The sequence below is a fragment of the Alexandromys fortis genome, unplaced genomic scaffold (genome assembly GCF_014885135.2).
Source record: "Alexandromys fortis isolate MF-2015 unplaced genomic scaffold, M_Fortis_MF-2015_v1.1 scaffold_20, whole genome shotgun sequence".
In the NCBI taxonomy this organism is placed as follows: domain Eukaryota; kingdom Metazoa; phylum Chordata; class Mammalia; order Rodentia; family Cricetidae; genus Alexandromys; species Alexandromys fortis.
The window spans coordinates 1269327-1286621 of record NW_026067903.1 but is presented as its reverse complement, the minus strand read 5'-3'; the positions used below and the strand labels follow the sequence as shown (position 1 = coordinate 1286621).

General features: G+C 40.2%; 1 long non-coding RNA gene across 3 annotated transcripts in view; it reads left to right on the top strand.

The window, feature by feature from the left end:
• LOC126497011 (uncharacterized) overlaps positions 1 to 17295 on the top strand; it is a 207765-nt gene that overhangs the window by 126441 nt on the left and 64029 nt on the right. For 2 of the 3 annotated variants that reach the window (XR_007590504.1, XR_007590503.1), the window contains exon 2: positions 14339 to 14555. This is a non-coding gene — a long non-coding RNA (uncharacterized lncRNA). Of the gene's footprint in view, positions 1 to 14338; positions 14564 to 17295 lie in introns of all 3 variants that reach the window. The other variant, XR_007590505.1, reaches the window with a different exon arrangement.

Below are 17295 nucleotides of genomic sequence, written 5' to 3'. Positions count from 1 at the left end.
CTTACATTGGTTTCATGCCTTGGCTATTGTGAATAATTCTGAAGTGATCATGGGAGTGCAGATGTCTCCTTGACATACTGATTTTAATTCATTGGATATGTACCCAGAAATGGGATTACTGGACCATATGGCAGTTCTGGTTTTACTTTCCAGTATTCCAATTTTATTTTCCATCCAGCCCATACATGATACCTGACTGATTTCAAAGGAAAAATTCAAAAGGGCATGACTGGAAGCCATGAGCTCCAGGATGGAGGACTATTCCAGAGACTGAAAATGAACTTCACACATGGGCTTGAGCATGCTGTGCCCTACTCCAACTATTCCACGTTCAGACCCTGGGTCAAGTTCATTTCAGAGAGAGAAAGAGAGACTGCAAAAGACTTTTGCTAAAATATCTTTCTCTTACTAAAATATTTAATTCCTCTGAGCTTCTGAATATTTTATCATATATAGATTAAACTGAGATTCATAGAATTTAATGTGGAGACTTGTGCTATTTTTAAATATCAGATATGCTGATTTTGTTCTCCCATAGTATCAATACACTTCCTTCTAAATCCATCGCGATTGGTTTTTCCCCATAATCCTTCACCCCACATGCCTGTCCAGAATCGTCCTCTGTTTTGGACAGAACACTGTGACTGAATTGACTGCTCCAACTGATTTACAAAACGGACGTGGAAACATATGCTGTAACCCTCCCTGTCAGGGATCTAGGACTATACCAGTGGTATGTCATGGTGGCCATCTTCCAGGCCCCGAGAAGAATGGGATGAATGTTGTTGGGCTATAGTTTATCAGAACATTCGAGGGGATTATATCAACATTTTATGTTTTCACTGGGAGCAAGGCAATCTCTTCAGTGCTGGCATTTGGAATGCGGATTCAGAAGTCTTTGATAGTTGCCAGAAAAAGTCCAATCTCAGAGGGAGGCCCAGACGATAGGCCACTCATCAGAAAATGTATCATTCCAACCAGATGGTTGGGATTGCACCGAGATACCTCACAGCCTGCAGGATTGCAATAGCTGGAACAAACTAGCGTTTACATTCTAGGTTCAAACATGGGTGGAACTTGAAAGGAAGAAAAGTCCCCTGACCTATGGAGTTATAAGAAACTCAGGCTGATGAGGACAGCACCATTTCCACACAGGAATCTGCTTTCAAATTCTGCATCTCAGGGTGACCCCGACATATGATGTGGTTGACTGGAGCTGGTTGTATAAGCCATATCTGTGTTGAAAATGTAAAGAGGTAAAATCTACCATGTACTTGAAGAGGGAAAATTAACCAGGCCAGCTGATATACACTGTCTCTCACAGAAACCAATGACAATGAAATGGCCTGGGGAATTTTCTTATAAAAGGAATATTTTAAAAGTCTTTTAGATTTGTCAGAGATTATGCTTATAAATGCTGACTTGCATATTTTGGTGGTTTTTTTTTTTCTTTCTGTTTTTTAAGAAAGGGTTTCTCTGTAGTTTTTGGAGCCTGTCCTGGAACTAGCTCTTATACACCAGGCTGGCCTAGAACTCATAGCAATCCTCCTGCCTCTGCTTTCTGAGTGCTAGAATTAAAAGCATTTGCCACCACTACCCAGCTTGGCCTGCATGTTTATGTGTGAACTATGGGCATGCCTTGTGCCCATAGTGGTCCGAAGAGGGGGTTAGCTGACTCGGAACTGAAGTCACAAACTGTTGTGAGACTCCATGGGTGTGCTTGGAATTGAAGCCAGGTCCTTTGCAAGAGCAAAAAATGCTCTACACTGCTGAGCCATATCTCCACTCCCAAAAGGAATATTTGTATAGTGCAAGTTATTTCTTATAATCAGTTCCTCAACTAGAAACTTAAAACTCTCTGGAAAAGGCATTTGCATAATTAACTGAGAACTTTAAAAGTCTGTAGTGTTAAAGAAATAATTAGCATCCCTCCCCCTCCCCAAGCCTTCACTCGATGTCTAGTGTCACTCAGCAGGCTCATATGTGCACCATATTGTCACATGCTGCAGGGCTGGTCTGCAGAACTCCTAGTAAACATAAATTAATTAACCACCATCATGTGTGACCAATGAGTCATGTGAGATCTTGGCCTCGTTTCCTCCTCGGGACGAGGTTAGCCCTGGAGCAGGCCATTTCCATGCTGTTTGCCATCTCTGAAGGCCTCAGTCTCCCTTGCAGAAATTTTCCACCATCTGACGGTGAAGCATTTTCCCTGTGTGTGGAGGCTGCAGGCGAGAGCATCCTTAAGAGCTGCCTCACCTTTCTTCCCGGCGGGACAGTCTGGATGCATTAAGTGAAAACAAAGGACCACCTGCGCCACCATTGATATTACTATAGAGTATGTGAGAAAGAGACTAGAGAAAGGCCAAGACTGGAAAAAGTGGAGAAAATAGAGATACTGGGCCATGACCTATGTCTTAAAACAAGGGCAAAATATACCATCAAATACTCTGAATGAGAAATACCTAGTGGCAGGATAACTTGTTGAGAATTCCAACTTCCGAAGGAAAATGCCAGTTCAGTTTATGTTTTCTTAAGGAACTTGGCAACAAACTCATGGAGCAATGAAATCTGTCCTGAACTTAACCATAATAATAATAATGATGATGATGATGATGTTTGAGTTTTTAACTGGACTCTATTTCTAGGAATAGTCACTAATTCGCTGCAGGAATGAGAGACTGTGGAAGAAATGCCCGCCTATGAAGCATTTAGTCCCATATGTCTCTCACCATGGTTTGTAGCAAACAGCTGAGACCCTATAGACCAAGCTCCTGTAGGCGACAATCAAGAGATTTCCACTTGAGTTCTGGGTGGCTGTATGTTGTAATTATAGTTGACCTCATGTGGTTCTTTTCAGCTGACATGTCACAAGCCAAGGATGCTCTCTCCCTCACTAGCTTTCCATCATATCCAGGGCATTCTCTACTTGCAGTGGGCTGCTCTGTCTCTGTCTCCAATACTGTGGTGCAACGTCTGCTCTCCATGCTATGGTACGGTCCGTGAGTCAGGCCAGGGGCTGGAGATTGACACACACACAGAAACAGGGACACTGGTAATGCCAAGGATCCCCAAGAATTCTCAGAATGCCTCTTTATTGTATTCCAGGGCAACTTGTATAGGATCTCCTTGACTAATGGCCATGCCCTAACTCTCAGCTGCAAGCCCACCAGAAAACCAATTCCTGGACATCAGAAACTCCTGAGGGTCTCATGCTCAGAGCAGCTGCAAAACAAGTTGTTTCCTCAGAGCAGCTGCAAGCATAGGAAAACAAGTTGTTTACTCCAGCAGGCAGGGGTCACAGGAAATTCAGGGTCTGGGGGTCCACAGTCCCCAACACAATACGAGTCTGTAAAGGGCAGACATCAATGTAGCCCTTCTGATTCCACACTGTGCTATGGTGTGATGTGTGCTTAGGGAATTTGTAGTCCTAATCCCATGGTGTCAGAAAGGAAAAGATTGACATATGAAGTATTTAAAAATTGATTTGGACATAAAGTAAATAAACTTTCACTTCATATTGGTATGTAAGTTCAAAACTCCCCCAAATAATTTGGCTTTTTCATATACGAAATAAAACCAACCTTTTAGACCTCTAAAGGAATTGTGGCGTAGACTAACAGGAATGGTTTATGGTGGTGTCTGTATAGGATGGCAAAGTGTGCTTCCTTACAACTGTTGTGATTGGGTCCCATATTCCCAAGTCAGCATCTTTTTTGTTAGAAGTGGTCAGTACCATTCACGCAATAAAATGGCTCATCTGATCGCTACCTGTTGTATTATTGTGTGCATATTATGAATGAGATTCTGATCTTGTATACTCCTGAAGATTCTGCCTTTAATACTTTAAGTGTTATATTCATGGATGATTCCCTGTTGATTTTATATGACATATTCATGTGTCCACGTGTTCAGACATTAGCACTAAATGTTCATATTAATTTCAACCTGGATGTCTTCTTTTAACAAATGAGATTTTATATAACTAGAGTACAATTCTTTTTAAAAGAAAATAAGGAACATCTTATTTCTTGTGTAAAAAAATAAACCATTTGGCTTTCTGGACAGACTATTCATTTATAACTACCTCAAATTGTGGAAGGCTTCTTTAAAACCAGCGGACACATTCTTACAGGCCAAAAAAAAAAAAAAAAAAAAAAAAAACCAAATCCTAAGATTGAGAAAAACTTAAAAAGTAGGGCTGAAGAGATGGCTCAACAGCTAAGAACACTTGCTGCTTTCTCAGAGGGCTGGAGTTTGGTTTCTAGCTCTCATATCAGATAGCTCATAATCACTTTATATACCAACTCCAAGAAATCCAATATTCTCTTCTAGCTTCTGGGGACATCCTTATACATGTGCATATACACACATACATGCACACACAAACACACACACACACACACACATGAACAAATAATTTCAACAAAAAAAGAGAATAGAAAAGAAAAAATATGAGAGCTATGTGTCTGTCCTCAGCTCCATGGTCACAATGTGATTCGCCTACCCTCCAGGTCTAGGCCTCCCACATGGGTTTGTGTAGATTGTATAGAAGGTCCCTGGTTCTTCTCACAGGACTGTAATCCTCCGGCAGACTTCTGTACAGTGTAGTGCTATGGGAATGACTAGACCAGAACCCATGAAGTCCAGATACCTGACTCCCAAGAGGTCGATCAGTCCTGGGACTTCCTCCTCTTCAAATCAGTAGAAAACTCAGCAGAGAACCACACCATGGAAGGGCACAGTGGGTACGTACCAATGGACCCCAATCTTATGCCTGACGATTGCTCCCAGAACTTCTAAGGTATCTACAAAGTCTCCTTTCAATTAAGTCTCTCCCTAAAGGATCCACTATTATATCCTGAAATAATCAAGGGAATATGCAGAATATTATGGTGATGCAAACTCCCTATTTTGCCTGCCTCCTGTGTGGCATCCCACTAAGGAAAAACTACGATAAAATAAAAAAAGGGATTTTTTTAGTTTATAATACCAGATGCTCTCAATTCTGGCATACGCGTGATATCGACTCCTTTTAAAAATGTTATTCGCTGTAATACTGTCAGAGAATCTGTATCACAATGGATGAGTGCTACAGATAGCTCAACACACAAGCCCCCCGAAATTCCATAAGGGAGACCACCTGGCCACAGAGCATCTCCAAGCTCCATGCCTTTGCCGTCAATTGCACCACATTTGCGACGTCTCCATTTCAGTGTGCTAAATACAGTCATGGTGAGAACCCCACGCAGAAAACAAAAAAATAAAAATAAAGTAAAAACATTATCCGCATAAATCACGATGGTCACAGGACATTATTTTTAGCGTTTCAATTTGTGTGTTCATTTCATTGCAAGGGAGCATTAGCCAGTGACCAATAAAAGACCTCTAAGCACAGAAGCACATGGCAGTGGAAACAACTGCTCTGTAAGGAGAAGGAAAGAAATCCAGAATGTATAGCATCTGCAGCTGCCAAAGAGCACCCTGTGTGGGTGTGTTCAGTGATGGCCATCTCAATCAAACCCCGCCGCTGCTTACCTCCCTAAGGATATGCCATCGGGAGTAAGAGCAGCCGTTTACGAGCCAGAAAGGGCATTCTTTAAACAGGCTTAAAAAGAAATATTTAGTTTGTACTTGTTGCAGGCAGGTAGAAACGTGGGAAATGCTAACATACCTAGAATTTAACCTTCAGGACAAATCTAGTGTCTCCATGTTGTCTGACAGAGGTAGGTCCGACCTTGCAAGAAGCTGGGTCGTTATTAACCTTGCAGGACATAAGCCCGTATTTGCCCTTAATAACCACCAGCAGTATTGTGGGAGGGCTCCACTGATCCTGCTGCACCGTGATGCGCACCAGACCTTCCCTCAGCCATACCAATAGCCTCTAATCAGCAGAGTAGCATCCCACTGAAAAACAAGTTTGGGTTTGGAATTTTCTCAGCTTTCCTTTAGATGGGGCACAAGCACACCAGTGGTTAGCATTCTTCCATCACAAGTAACTTGTGGATCACCCAGAAATACGAGTGCAGCTTCCAGTTCCCTGGATCCGTATCCCACATAAAAGTGACTGTGTTCTTATTCCCACGGTGTGTTTGCATATAATCTCAGGGCTGCCCGGACAGGGCGCACAGGCTTCCATTGATCAAACTGAAGAATTTAACATTAAAGGAAAAGGAATCCAATTCCCACCTGCTTTGAAAGTCCGATCACACTGTGCATATCTAGATACGCAGAACTCAGCAAATATTTGTTGATGACGGTAGCTGATATTGGCCTCCCTTGACATTGCTCTATTTTTTTTTTGTACTCATTTTCAAACAACCTAAATTCAGTAGGAAGAAAAAAATATCATTTTAGAAGGGGTGAATTCACACAACCCACTTTGAACACAGTTCTGAAAGCATTTTGTAATAGACCAGGCTGACGGAGGCAACACCTAACAGGCTGAAGCCTGTTCCCTTCTGAACACGCCACGAACAGATTCTAGCTTTAGTGCTTCTAAATATTCTTGTCGCAACTCCAGATCAGCCATTCCATGAAGCACTCATTTTAGGCAATTTCTTATCTCACATGATTCTACTTTGAAATAATTTAACATCGTAACACTCAAACATAAGATGACATGAGACAGAAGATGACTTGCGTGGTTTGATCCATTTCCCTTTCTGCTTTCAGATGCTTTTTCTCTGTAGCTCAGTCTATTAAAAAGCTCAAGTTAATTTTGACCAAGGGAGATGCTAATTAGAGACACTCTATTCATGGGTAAAAGCAAAACTTCATATTATTTATAGATTTGTTAATATTGGTGCTTCATTTTCCAATGATCTGAATAGACAGTTTACTCCAAAAGTTTTATCTAGTTTAATTTAAATAGACCAAGAACCATTAGAAACACAGTGAACGGGAAAATAGATTACGTTCTGAATAGACACAAAATAAAATTCTCTGTGTTTTATGAATGCTTTTACACAATAACTTCCAGAATTTGCCTCTTCATTTTAAAAACAGGCTTTCAAAAGGCCAGAGAGATATTGAATTCAAAATATACCACTGTTATTTCACCTAAAAAGAGGTCCGTCATTCATATTCCCGTGTTAGAGAAACATCCAGTTCTCTGTCTACCTTCACTTCTGCTGCAAGAGTTGAATGCGAGCCAATTTGCTGACTCAGTCACTATTACATTCTGTTGATTTTAGCTGCCAATCTAAGAAGAGCACAGCTCAACTAGGTTGCTGTGTGTGAAATGAGGAATCGAAATATGATCATAAGAGCTGACTTAGACTGAGCAATTGACCTGGGCTGGGCACTGACTGCTTTTAGCTTTGGCATCTTATCCTACCCTACCTAACCCCATGAGGCAGGTAATGTCCAGCCATGTTTCACAAATGGAAGAGCAGAGTCTTAGAATCCACTTCCCCAAACCACACCCTGAGAGATGGAAGGAGGTCCAAATGCATGTTGATTGACTCTAGATCAGTCATTATTCAAATTACCAGAGAGTAATTAAAATTAAAAAAATAACTGGGCATGGCTGCACACTCAAACTTCCTGTGGCTAGTGGTAGGCAAATCGATGCTAGAGAGGTCATCTCCACAGTCTCAGGGACCCCTATTGAATGGTGCTGTCCTACGTTATTGTGTCTTAACAAGTACTAGAAAAAAAAAGAAATTATTGGGTTTCTGTAATTTTAGGTAACTTGAGCTGGGGAGATAGTTCAATGATAAGGTGTCTCTCCTATGTGCGTCCCTGAATTTGATTTTCAAAACAGAAAATATGATGAATTCTGTGCCCCGTGGTACAGGGCCTGCAGTCCTAGCACACAGGCAATAGAGGGAGGAGGATAAACTCAGGTTCATGACCATACTGGCCTACAAAGCAACTTGCAGGCCAGATAGGACTCCACAGGAAGACCCTGTCCCCCAAAATCCAAAAATAGTTTAATGAAGTAATATTAATGATATGTGATAGCTTCAGTTCTAAACTTACTAGTTATCCCCCTTATTGGCGAATGCTGATACCTGTCATCTCAGGTAATAGCAAATACCTCAGGTAATAGCAAATGTCTAAATCTAAATGACCCGATCCAATTCAACACAAAAACAATAAGCGGAGATGAAAAACTGCAGATCCAATCAACTGGAGCTGGTAGTCCTGTCAACTCCTCACCAAGGAGGAGAATACACCCATAAGAAGCCCTGGGGAGAACACCCAGGGAAATATGGCTCCCTGAGAAGTGTTAAATGTCTGATGCCACACGTACAACAACAAAACAACGTAAAATGGGGAATGTATGTTGAATCATAGTATCTAGAAATAAGAATTCACAGACCAACTTAGGAGCTACTTCCCAAGTGTAATTTCTTTTCTAAATCCTACACAAATTAATTTAAATCTCAGAAGTCTGCAGCAAAGACTACAGGTGTTTCAGTGGTAATACAACACAGAGAGAGGAACAAGCTTACAGATAATGTCACTTCCACGCAGCGGGCAGTTATATGGAAAGACATCTTCGTGTCAAGAGACTGAGAAGGTTATTCAAATAAACTCTGGTTTACAATGTTATGTGCACTTCCAGGGAGATGACTGTGTACGCAGCTTCTCTGTCCCTGCACCTTCAGATTTATGTATTTATATAATATATAAATCCACTGCCCTGTGCATTCATTTTTTTTAATATCAACATTGCACAGGTGACACTGGCCTACAGAACCTGTCAATTGTGCTTCTGCTTGAATTAGAAGGTGTGTGACTAGATGCCAATACTCTTTAGCACACCTCTTTAGCCATGAGAAAAAACTGTGGGCCTTGCGCTGGAAGGGTTTTGGAACAAGAAATGTTCTGTTGGCTACCAGACATTTTCATGAAGTATCTAGGCCTACGCAAAGGACAAGACGAAGCAGCGTTGCGACTGCCACCTGGGAGAGGGCAGTCTTCTACCCTGGCTTCACAGCTCAGCCCATTCCTGTGCATGACCACAGCTGTAGCCCTATGCAGTGTGTGAGCTCTGGCCAGTGTCTGAAAAACCCTTTTAAGGCACATCTGTTGGTCATAGTTTAAGTCACATGCTGTGCTAAAGACCCGAGAGGCTTGGTCACTGTGCTGAGTCCTCCGGGATTGACACCCAGGGTTGTTTTCTGTTTGTTGTTTGTCTGCTTGTTTTGCTGCCACTGTTTCGTGAGTGTCAGGAGAACCAGCTTTAATACGAGGAGTTGCGTAATGATCAGAGGCACTTACGTTACCGAGTGATAGTTCCAAGTAATTATTCGGGGTCCTGCTGAATCCAGGGGTAAATGTGTAAAGGGGCAGCAAGGCCAGGGGAGTTTGTACATCATGAATGAAAATCGAGTGGGTGTGGACTAACTGGCTTTTGTGGTACCTGAAAGCTGATTTTCAATTATAGACAAGATGCCAGAATTCTCCTATCCTTAACATCTTGTTCTAAATCTTTTCTCTGATTGCTTGGAAATGTTGCCAAGCCTCCTTACCAAGCACAAATAGAGAGACAGCATAAATAACCAATGGTGCCTGTAATCTAGACACATAGAATGTTAAGGCAGAAGGATTACCTCAACTGCCAAGCCAGTTTGAGCCACATAGTGATCTTTGGGTCAGCCTACCGAAGGAAAAAAAAATAAAATAAAATTTCTCATAGTTAAGTCTCAAGTTAAAACCCCAACTGCCAACAACAAATAGGACTTCCTCTCTGGGTGATTAATGTTTTTAGCTTGTGCAGTTTATGTGATTATACTTCAGACATAAATGGAGCAATCATGTTCAAAGGAAGAGTCATGTACCTACACACCCCTGGTATGGGGTGTATGCAGAGCATAGACAAATGAATACATATCAGATTGCTAAGTATTTTATGATGTTCCCTTAAACTACAATATTTGCCTTAGAGCAAAATGAAGATCATTGAATCCTCTGATCATTTCATCAGGCTTGTAGCGAAGAGTTAATCCATTTGTGAGTGTAAATCAGATTCAAAGGAAATCAGGAAATATTTTTAAGTTCATATTTACTCCCTAAACTTCAAGCTCATAAATTCAGTCTCACTTGAATCTCTTAATGTCTTAATTTGTTTTGTAGAGAAAGTGTATTTTCTTTCATTCATATAATTCAAAACAGCTCAAAAGATTCTATTTCAGCCATTTAAATGATTCACATGTGAGAACGAATATGGAAAAATCTAAGCCCCAAACAAAGCTGCAGTCTTAAATTATCATGATAATTTAAAACGTGTTTAATGTAATTATAGTGTAGGGTCTGCTACAATGAGCTCCGCGGTGCTCTATATCCGATGTGTGAGGACGCTGATATTAGCTATGGCTCTCTCTGAGCATTTTTTTACACATTTCTGAATTATGATACCTATGCCAGAACCAGTCTACTGTATCAAGGATTTTTTTGGATGAAGGCATGAATTTTTTTTTAAACTGTCAAAACATGATAGAGCAAACGTTCAGTTTCTACATAGGAGCTACTAAAGTATGAATATCAACTATGTATAAGATTTTAAATATGTAAAGATAGTCATACTCTAAAATAAGGTTAAAGATATGTGAACTATTAATGAATAATTTTGTAGTCAGACATCCTGGAAACATCTCAGATTGTATACAATAATAATTATGATGTCCTTACAAATCGATGCTTATTTGGCCTTTTTATATAAACATTTTTCTTTTGTTCATATAAAACATGTCATGCCACAGTGCTGCCCCTCCTCTGGCAATGACAACTCTGTTGATTATGAATTGTAGAAGTGACAATTATACACCAATACTAGATGTGAAAGTTTGGTTAAAACTTTCACATACTGGGTTCATTTTACTGCAGGTAGCTCTACAAAAAGAAAATTGCAGGAAATATATTGTTTTCTAAATAATGTAACTTAAATCAAAAAGTCCTAACTTCTAAGTGAGACAAAAGGGCAACAGACCCATTGTCTTCCATACAAATGGACAATGTGCTGTGAATTCAAGAAATAAACAATATATGATGTTCAACTTTATATTCTACCTTGTCATCCATCTGTCCACCTATTCAACTATCTGTCCATCCATCTAATCAGGAACCACCCACTAACAGACAGCTGCTACAAATGAATAATTACAACATGTAAGACTAGTACCAAGGAAAGATGGGTACAGAGTATTTTCTAGTTGAAAGATATGTAGGTTAATTAGTTAATTAAAGATACTCTGCTAAATATTGATATATAGATAGGTAAATGGATAAATAGATGATAGGTAGGTAGATAAACAAAGACAGACAGACAGACAGATAGATAGAGTAGAGAGATAGGAAAATAGACAGACATAAAAAAGATAGAGAAATAGATACGTTATTACTGTACTTAAACAGATGCAACTGATACAAATGGTATGATAGAGGAGGGTTCCCAAACAAAAATGGAATTGAGTCTTGATTGGGAAGATGTGACTGATCTTAGTCACAGGAAGCTCCAGAGGCCACCTCTTCCTTCTCCTAATCCCTACAGCACTTTAACCCAGTTTCTGAGGCTTCACACCTGTTGGTCTGAGACCTGCAGACTGAGGGAAGAAATATCAGCCTAGAAATACGGCCTATTCTTAAAAATGGCTGCAGGTAGAATCGTGTGGGGTGCATGAAGTGCTGCAGGGGTGATGGAGCCCAAATCACAAAGAGCAGCAGAAGCAGATGGCCAATCAGCTGGAAATTCCATAAGCTGAGGAGAAAGCTTCTCCTGTGCTTTAAGCTCTGTGGGAAATGGCAAACTAAGTTTGGACCATGAGATATAAATAAAAACTGAGTGCAAAGATAGAAGAATAGTGTTTTGAAATAATACACATTTTCTAACATCTCATCTGCATGAGTCCATGAGATCTTTCTTTCTTTCTTTCTTTCTTTCTTTCTTTCTTTCTTTCTTTCTTTCTTTCTTTCTTTCTTTCCTTCTTTCTTTCTCTTTCTTTCTTTCCTCCCTCCATCCCTCTCTCCTTCCTTTCTTCCTTTCTTTCTTTCTTTCTTTCTTTCTTTCTTTCTTTCTTTCTTTCTTTCTTTCTTTCTTTCTTTCTCTTTCTTTATTCCCTCCCTCCCTCTCTCCTTTCTTTCTTTCTTTCTTTGAAATTATAGTTGGTTGTACACAACTAAATGTCTAACAAGACTGAGAAACAGCCTCCTTGAAGTGACTAGGGTTTCAGTAGGTACTATTTCTATATAAACAAACAGCGTTGAGCTGGTCTGCCTGTGAGGGCTACCATTTACTAAGCTTTCACTTCACTTACAGTGTCTTCACCCCTCCAGGGTGCGGGCCTGGCTGCCAGGTGTGGCCCTGGATGGATGAGGGCACAGTTCCCTGCTGACCCTGCCCCCACCCCTGATTTCCTGCTTCCTTTTATCTGCAGAGCCCTCTAAAAACCCCAGTGGGAACCTGCCAAGCCTGGCCTTTCTCCTGTCCTCAGGCCTTACCCACCATAGACTCCCTGGCTTACCCCTCCATGTGTGCTTGACCCTAATTTTGGATTCTGATTCAAGTTTAGGCAACCCCTCCTCTCGCGCTGCTGATTGTGACTGGAGTTGGAGACCAGCTGTCAGCCTTCATTTGCCTCCAGTGTAAATTCTGATTTGGGCTGTCAGACATACCTGCCCACATGGGATTCTGGCACTAATTCTATACTTGAGAAGCTTACACATTTTGTTTACATACCTATTTATTTTGGTCTTGTACATCCGTTTTTATTCCTAATAGCCACAATCCTGGGTTTCACACAATTCACAGCCCGGACAGAGGCATGCATGCTTCAGGGATCTGCTGCATGCAACTTTAATACACAGCCAGGCTAGGTGGAAATTGGTGGGTTTGGCTCTCAAGGACAGCCTGTCTGTCACTGGGCAAGCAGACCCACTTAGACTGCCAAGGAAACTTAGTGTGGGTCTTTGAAAAAATGCAATGTAAATCAAAGTAAGTCTTCCTAAAAGCAAATTGTATTCTCTCTTCTTTGTATTTTTTTTTTTTACAAAAAAAGCAGGAATTTTGACTAAATGCCATTTTATCTTTCCCTTAGTTTCTGTCCCTGCAATTTTGCATCCTACATGCTAGTAATCAACACCAGTATAGTCTACACCTTCCCAACAGAATAACCTTCCTAAGAGCTTGCTGCTGCATGTCCTGTGAGACGGTTAAAATTACTCTTACACTGTAATAAAAGTTTGGTCAAATTATGTTAATTTTATGTAAATAGACACAAATTCTGGGAAGTAATAATATGCAGTATGAATCAGTCCCATTTTTTTTTATCTAGACTGCTCTTAAAGAAGAAAAAAAATTTTCTACTGAACAGAGAGAAAGGGATATTTTTGAATTATTTTTCAATTGCTTGTTGATGTATTAATTAATCCACAATGATGAGATTTATCCATTCACAAAAAAATCACCTTACTTCAAAACAGTTTGCATTACATATCAACTCTACAAAATCATGTACTTTTAGACTGTATCTTAGATATTAATATTATTACATTCTTTATAAATTACATTTTGCAATATAATGCATAGCTGTTATATAATATATGTTGTATAAATGTATTCTGTGGACACAATAAATTCTTAAAATATTTGTAAAATAAACCATAGACAGCTTACTTCACTTTAGACATTACTCCACGGTTTTTAGGGGACTTGATAATATCTAATATTATACTTTTATTAGTACTTTAAAAATTTACTAAATTTTAGTTCTGTATAGTAAACATGTTAACTGTTGTGTTTTCTAAATATCAAATAACTCCCCTCGGCTTTTCTGAAATATTTAGCAGGCTTCTCAGAGTAGATTCTTTTTTTTCCCAATTGTAACCTTTATCCCTTAGAAAGTTCCTGAATGCTGTTCTAATGCTGCATCACAATTGTTACCACGTCTACGTCCACCACACCATGCAATCATGATTGTTTCAGCTTATGATAGTAGTTTAGATGTAACATAGAGGGAAAATGGCATGTGTACAGTAAAACTTATAGCAAGTGTTTATTAAACATTCCCATCTCCATTTCCTAAGTGCCCTGTGCAGAATATCGTCCCCACACTCCTCCTTCTCTTCTTTCCTTCCTTCATTCTCTCATTTTTTTACATCCTTATCTTCTTTGTCCATTTTCCTTTTACTGATTTTCTGCACTTTTACTTATCTGTATTTAGACTTTGCTTTTCATATTTTCTTCAAATATAGGACTTACATATACATGGTACTGAATTGACCTTTGTCTAGACAGAGAGAAGGCAAAGGTGACAGATCTACAGTAGGACAGTGTGGAAGATGCTAGAGATGGTTGTTTTACTTTTTCTTCTTTCTTGTTATTTTTCAGAGGTTGGAGTTGCTGGCAAAACTCAGAGTGCTGACCAGGCATAAGGAGCCATCAGTTCTATTCTTCTTATTTTCTGATTTTTGACAAAGAAAATCAGTTCTATTCTTAAAAGTTGTTGGAAACCAAGGCATACATCAGCATTTTTTTTTTCTGCAATCAATGTCTTCAGCTTCTGAACACTGTGGTGTTCTTGGACATCATTTTTCATAGTCTTCTGGTATGTAGGTGGGTTTTAACTATCTGTCATCTGTATGGTAATTCTGAAGCCATAACCACTTACATAAGTAGAAAATTTGTCCTTCCATTTGTCCTTTATCCAGTATCCTGACTTATAAAAGACTTTACCTAATGACATCCTGAATTTTGCAGGCAAATGGATGAAGCTAGAAAACATCATTTTGAGTGAGGTAACCCAGATACAGAAAGACAAATACCACATGTACTCACTCATACGTGGTTTTTAAACATAAAGCAAAGAAAACCAGCCCACAAATCAAAATCCCAGAGGACCTAGACAACAATGAGGAGCCAAAGAGAGACATACATAGAGCTAATCTACATGGGAAGTAGAAAAAGACAAGATCTCCTGAGTAAATTAGGAGCATGGGGGCCTTGGGGGGAGAGTTGAAGGGGAGGGGTAGGGAGGGGATTAGAGAAAAGCGTAGAGCTCAATAAAAAGAAAAAGAAAAAAAAAGGGGGAAAAGACTTTTTCTGACAGGAAACACGGTGCACCTTTCCAAGGGCACAAGTGGGTACCCCCACAGGGTATGCTCTAAAGTAATGTAGACAAACATAGAGAGTCGTATGTTTTATGCTTTTTTTTTATATGGGAGTTATAAAATCCTTCTGTTTTGATCCTGTTTCCAAAAACATGCAGCTATGTAGGAAATTCTATCAAACAATTTTTTTAATGATAACTGGTTAATATGGAGAATAGGTCCTGTTAGTTTGACAAACAGCTTTATATATATATTTGGTCTAGCAGTTTTTCTTTTTGGTTGGGCCAAATGTGTTTGGCCATGCCATCTTCATGGGTATTTCCACGGAAATTTAACCCACATGTTTCTGGTTGACAGGCTCTCACATTATCTAAAAGCTATTTGCCAAAACCTTTCATTTGAGCTAAGGCAGGTTTGTTAAACTCTATGCAAGTTCCTGAAACCATGCTTTTTGCTCTTCTCGAAGATCCCAGTTGACAGGAACTCAAAACCCTAGAGTTTGGTTCTAAAGCTAAAATTGACAAAGCTTGACTGGGACCCAAAGCTTCCCACTACAGTTAGGACTCTGAAAAGTGCCACCTTTAACAAGAGCAAGTGTTGCATAGAGTGTTCATAAGAAAGTACAGCTGAGAGCAAAGATTGAGAGGTTGTAGACAAGGCCTCCACGGGATGGCTAGTGTGGAAAGTTCTATTTTCTTAGCTTTCCTGTACTGGTTTATTTCCCAGCCACTTCTCCCTGGGCCCTTCCTTGTATCTTAGGTAATTTCATTTTGTATGCAAAAAAAATAACAAAAATAAAATATTTTAAGTAAGTATTCTGATAATCTTGCTGCAGTGAAAAGGGGTAGGAAAAGTCATAAGAACGTATTGTCTAGAATGCATCTCACAATTTCCATAATTCACAAAAAAATTCATTCACTGCCAGTTTATTTGATTTAACAGCCTCCAAAGTGTAAGGTTACATGGAATAAATAGCTAATTGGGTTAATTTAATAGCAGGTTAAATCTTTCTTTTATTTTGTCTAAAAGGCACATTAAAATTGTACAATTTTCTAGTGGTCTTGGAAATCTAAAGTAGAATTTCTTGATAAAAAAAATATATAGCTTTCCCACTGCTGGGTTTACAGTGGAAGGAGCTGGCATGCTTCCAGTTCACCACATGAAAATCTAAGCTGCCTGTATAAGTGCAGAATTTAGTGTTGGGTCTTAAGGTTTTGTTTGGCGTCTTGCCAATGATGTTATGCATTTAGCTGGGAAAATTGCCTAGAAGTTAATTGAGAGGAAAACACTAATATACAACCCCCCCAAGGAAAAAAAAGCCTTGTATATGCATATGGTGCTGTTCATTGATAAGATTCGTATGTATACAATAAGGACCCAGTATAGTTGCTGAGAGCCAGTGTTCACCCAGCATCCATTATCCAGCGCCATTCATCTCTCTTCTCTTTAGAGCATTTCTGTGGCTTCTCCACAGCCAAGAATTTCCAGGCACAATGTCTTGGGAGGGGGGATGGGCGAGCATTGGGCGCGGGGGGGGGGGGGGGTTAAAATTTCACTGCCCAAAGGTAAGCGAATATTCAGACATTCTGGACTATTCCAGTTCTACCTTTTAATCTATTGTTCTGTAGAGGACTTATTAACGTAAGATCTCAGCTCTGCTCCTTGGTAGGCACGGGTAAAAGGGCTCTTAGGATTCTAAACAAAGGACTCAGGAAGAGCCTGGGGGTGCTCGGCCATCCTCAGAATGTGTAGAGGCAGACAAGAGTTAGTTCTCAGATTCTGCCTCCTGGCTCACATAGCCCTGCTTGAGCAGAACTCCAGAGTTTCTGTGTTGCTTATTGTCTCACTGAGGCTAATCCTGCATGCTCGCTGTGCCTTCTTCTCTCTTGAATTTTCTCTGGGTTGCTCATGAGGATGCCTCTTTTCCAGTCTGCAGCATGCCCCACTGTACTCACCTTTGCCTACTCCTTCCTTCCTTCCTTCCTTCCTTCCTTCCTTCCTTCCTTCCTTCCTTCCTTCCTTCCTTCCTTCCTTCCTCCTTCTTCCCTCCCTCCCTCCCTCCCTCCCTCCCTCCCTCCCTCCCTCCCTTCCTTCCTTCCTTCCTCCTTCTTCCCTCCCTCCCTCCCTCCCTCCATCTTTCCCTCCCTCTCTTCCTCCCTCCTTCCCTCCCTCCCTCCCTCCCTTCCTCCATCCATCCTTCCCTCCCTCCTTCCCTCTTTCCTTTCCTTCCTTCTTCCC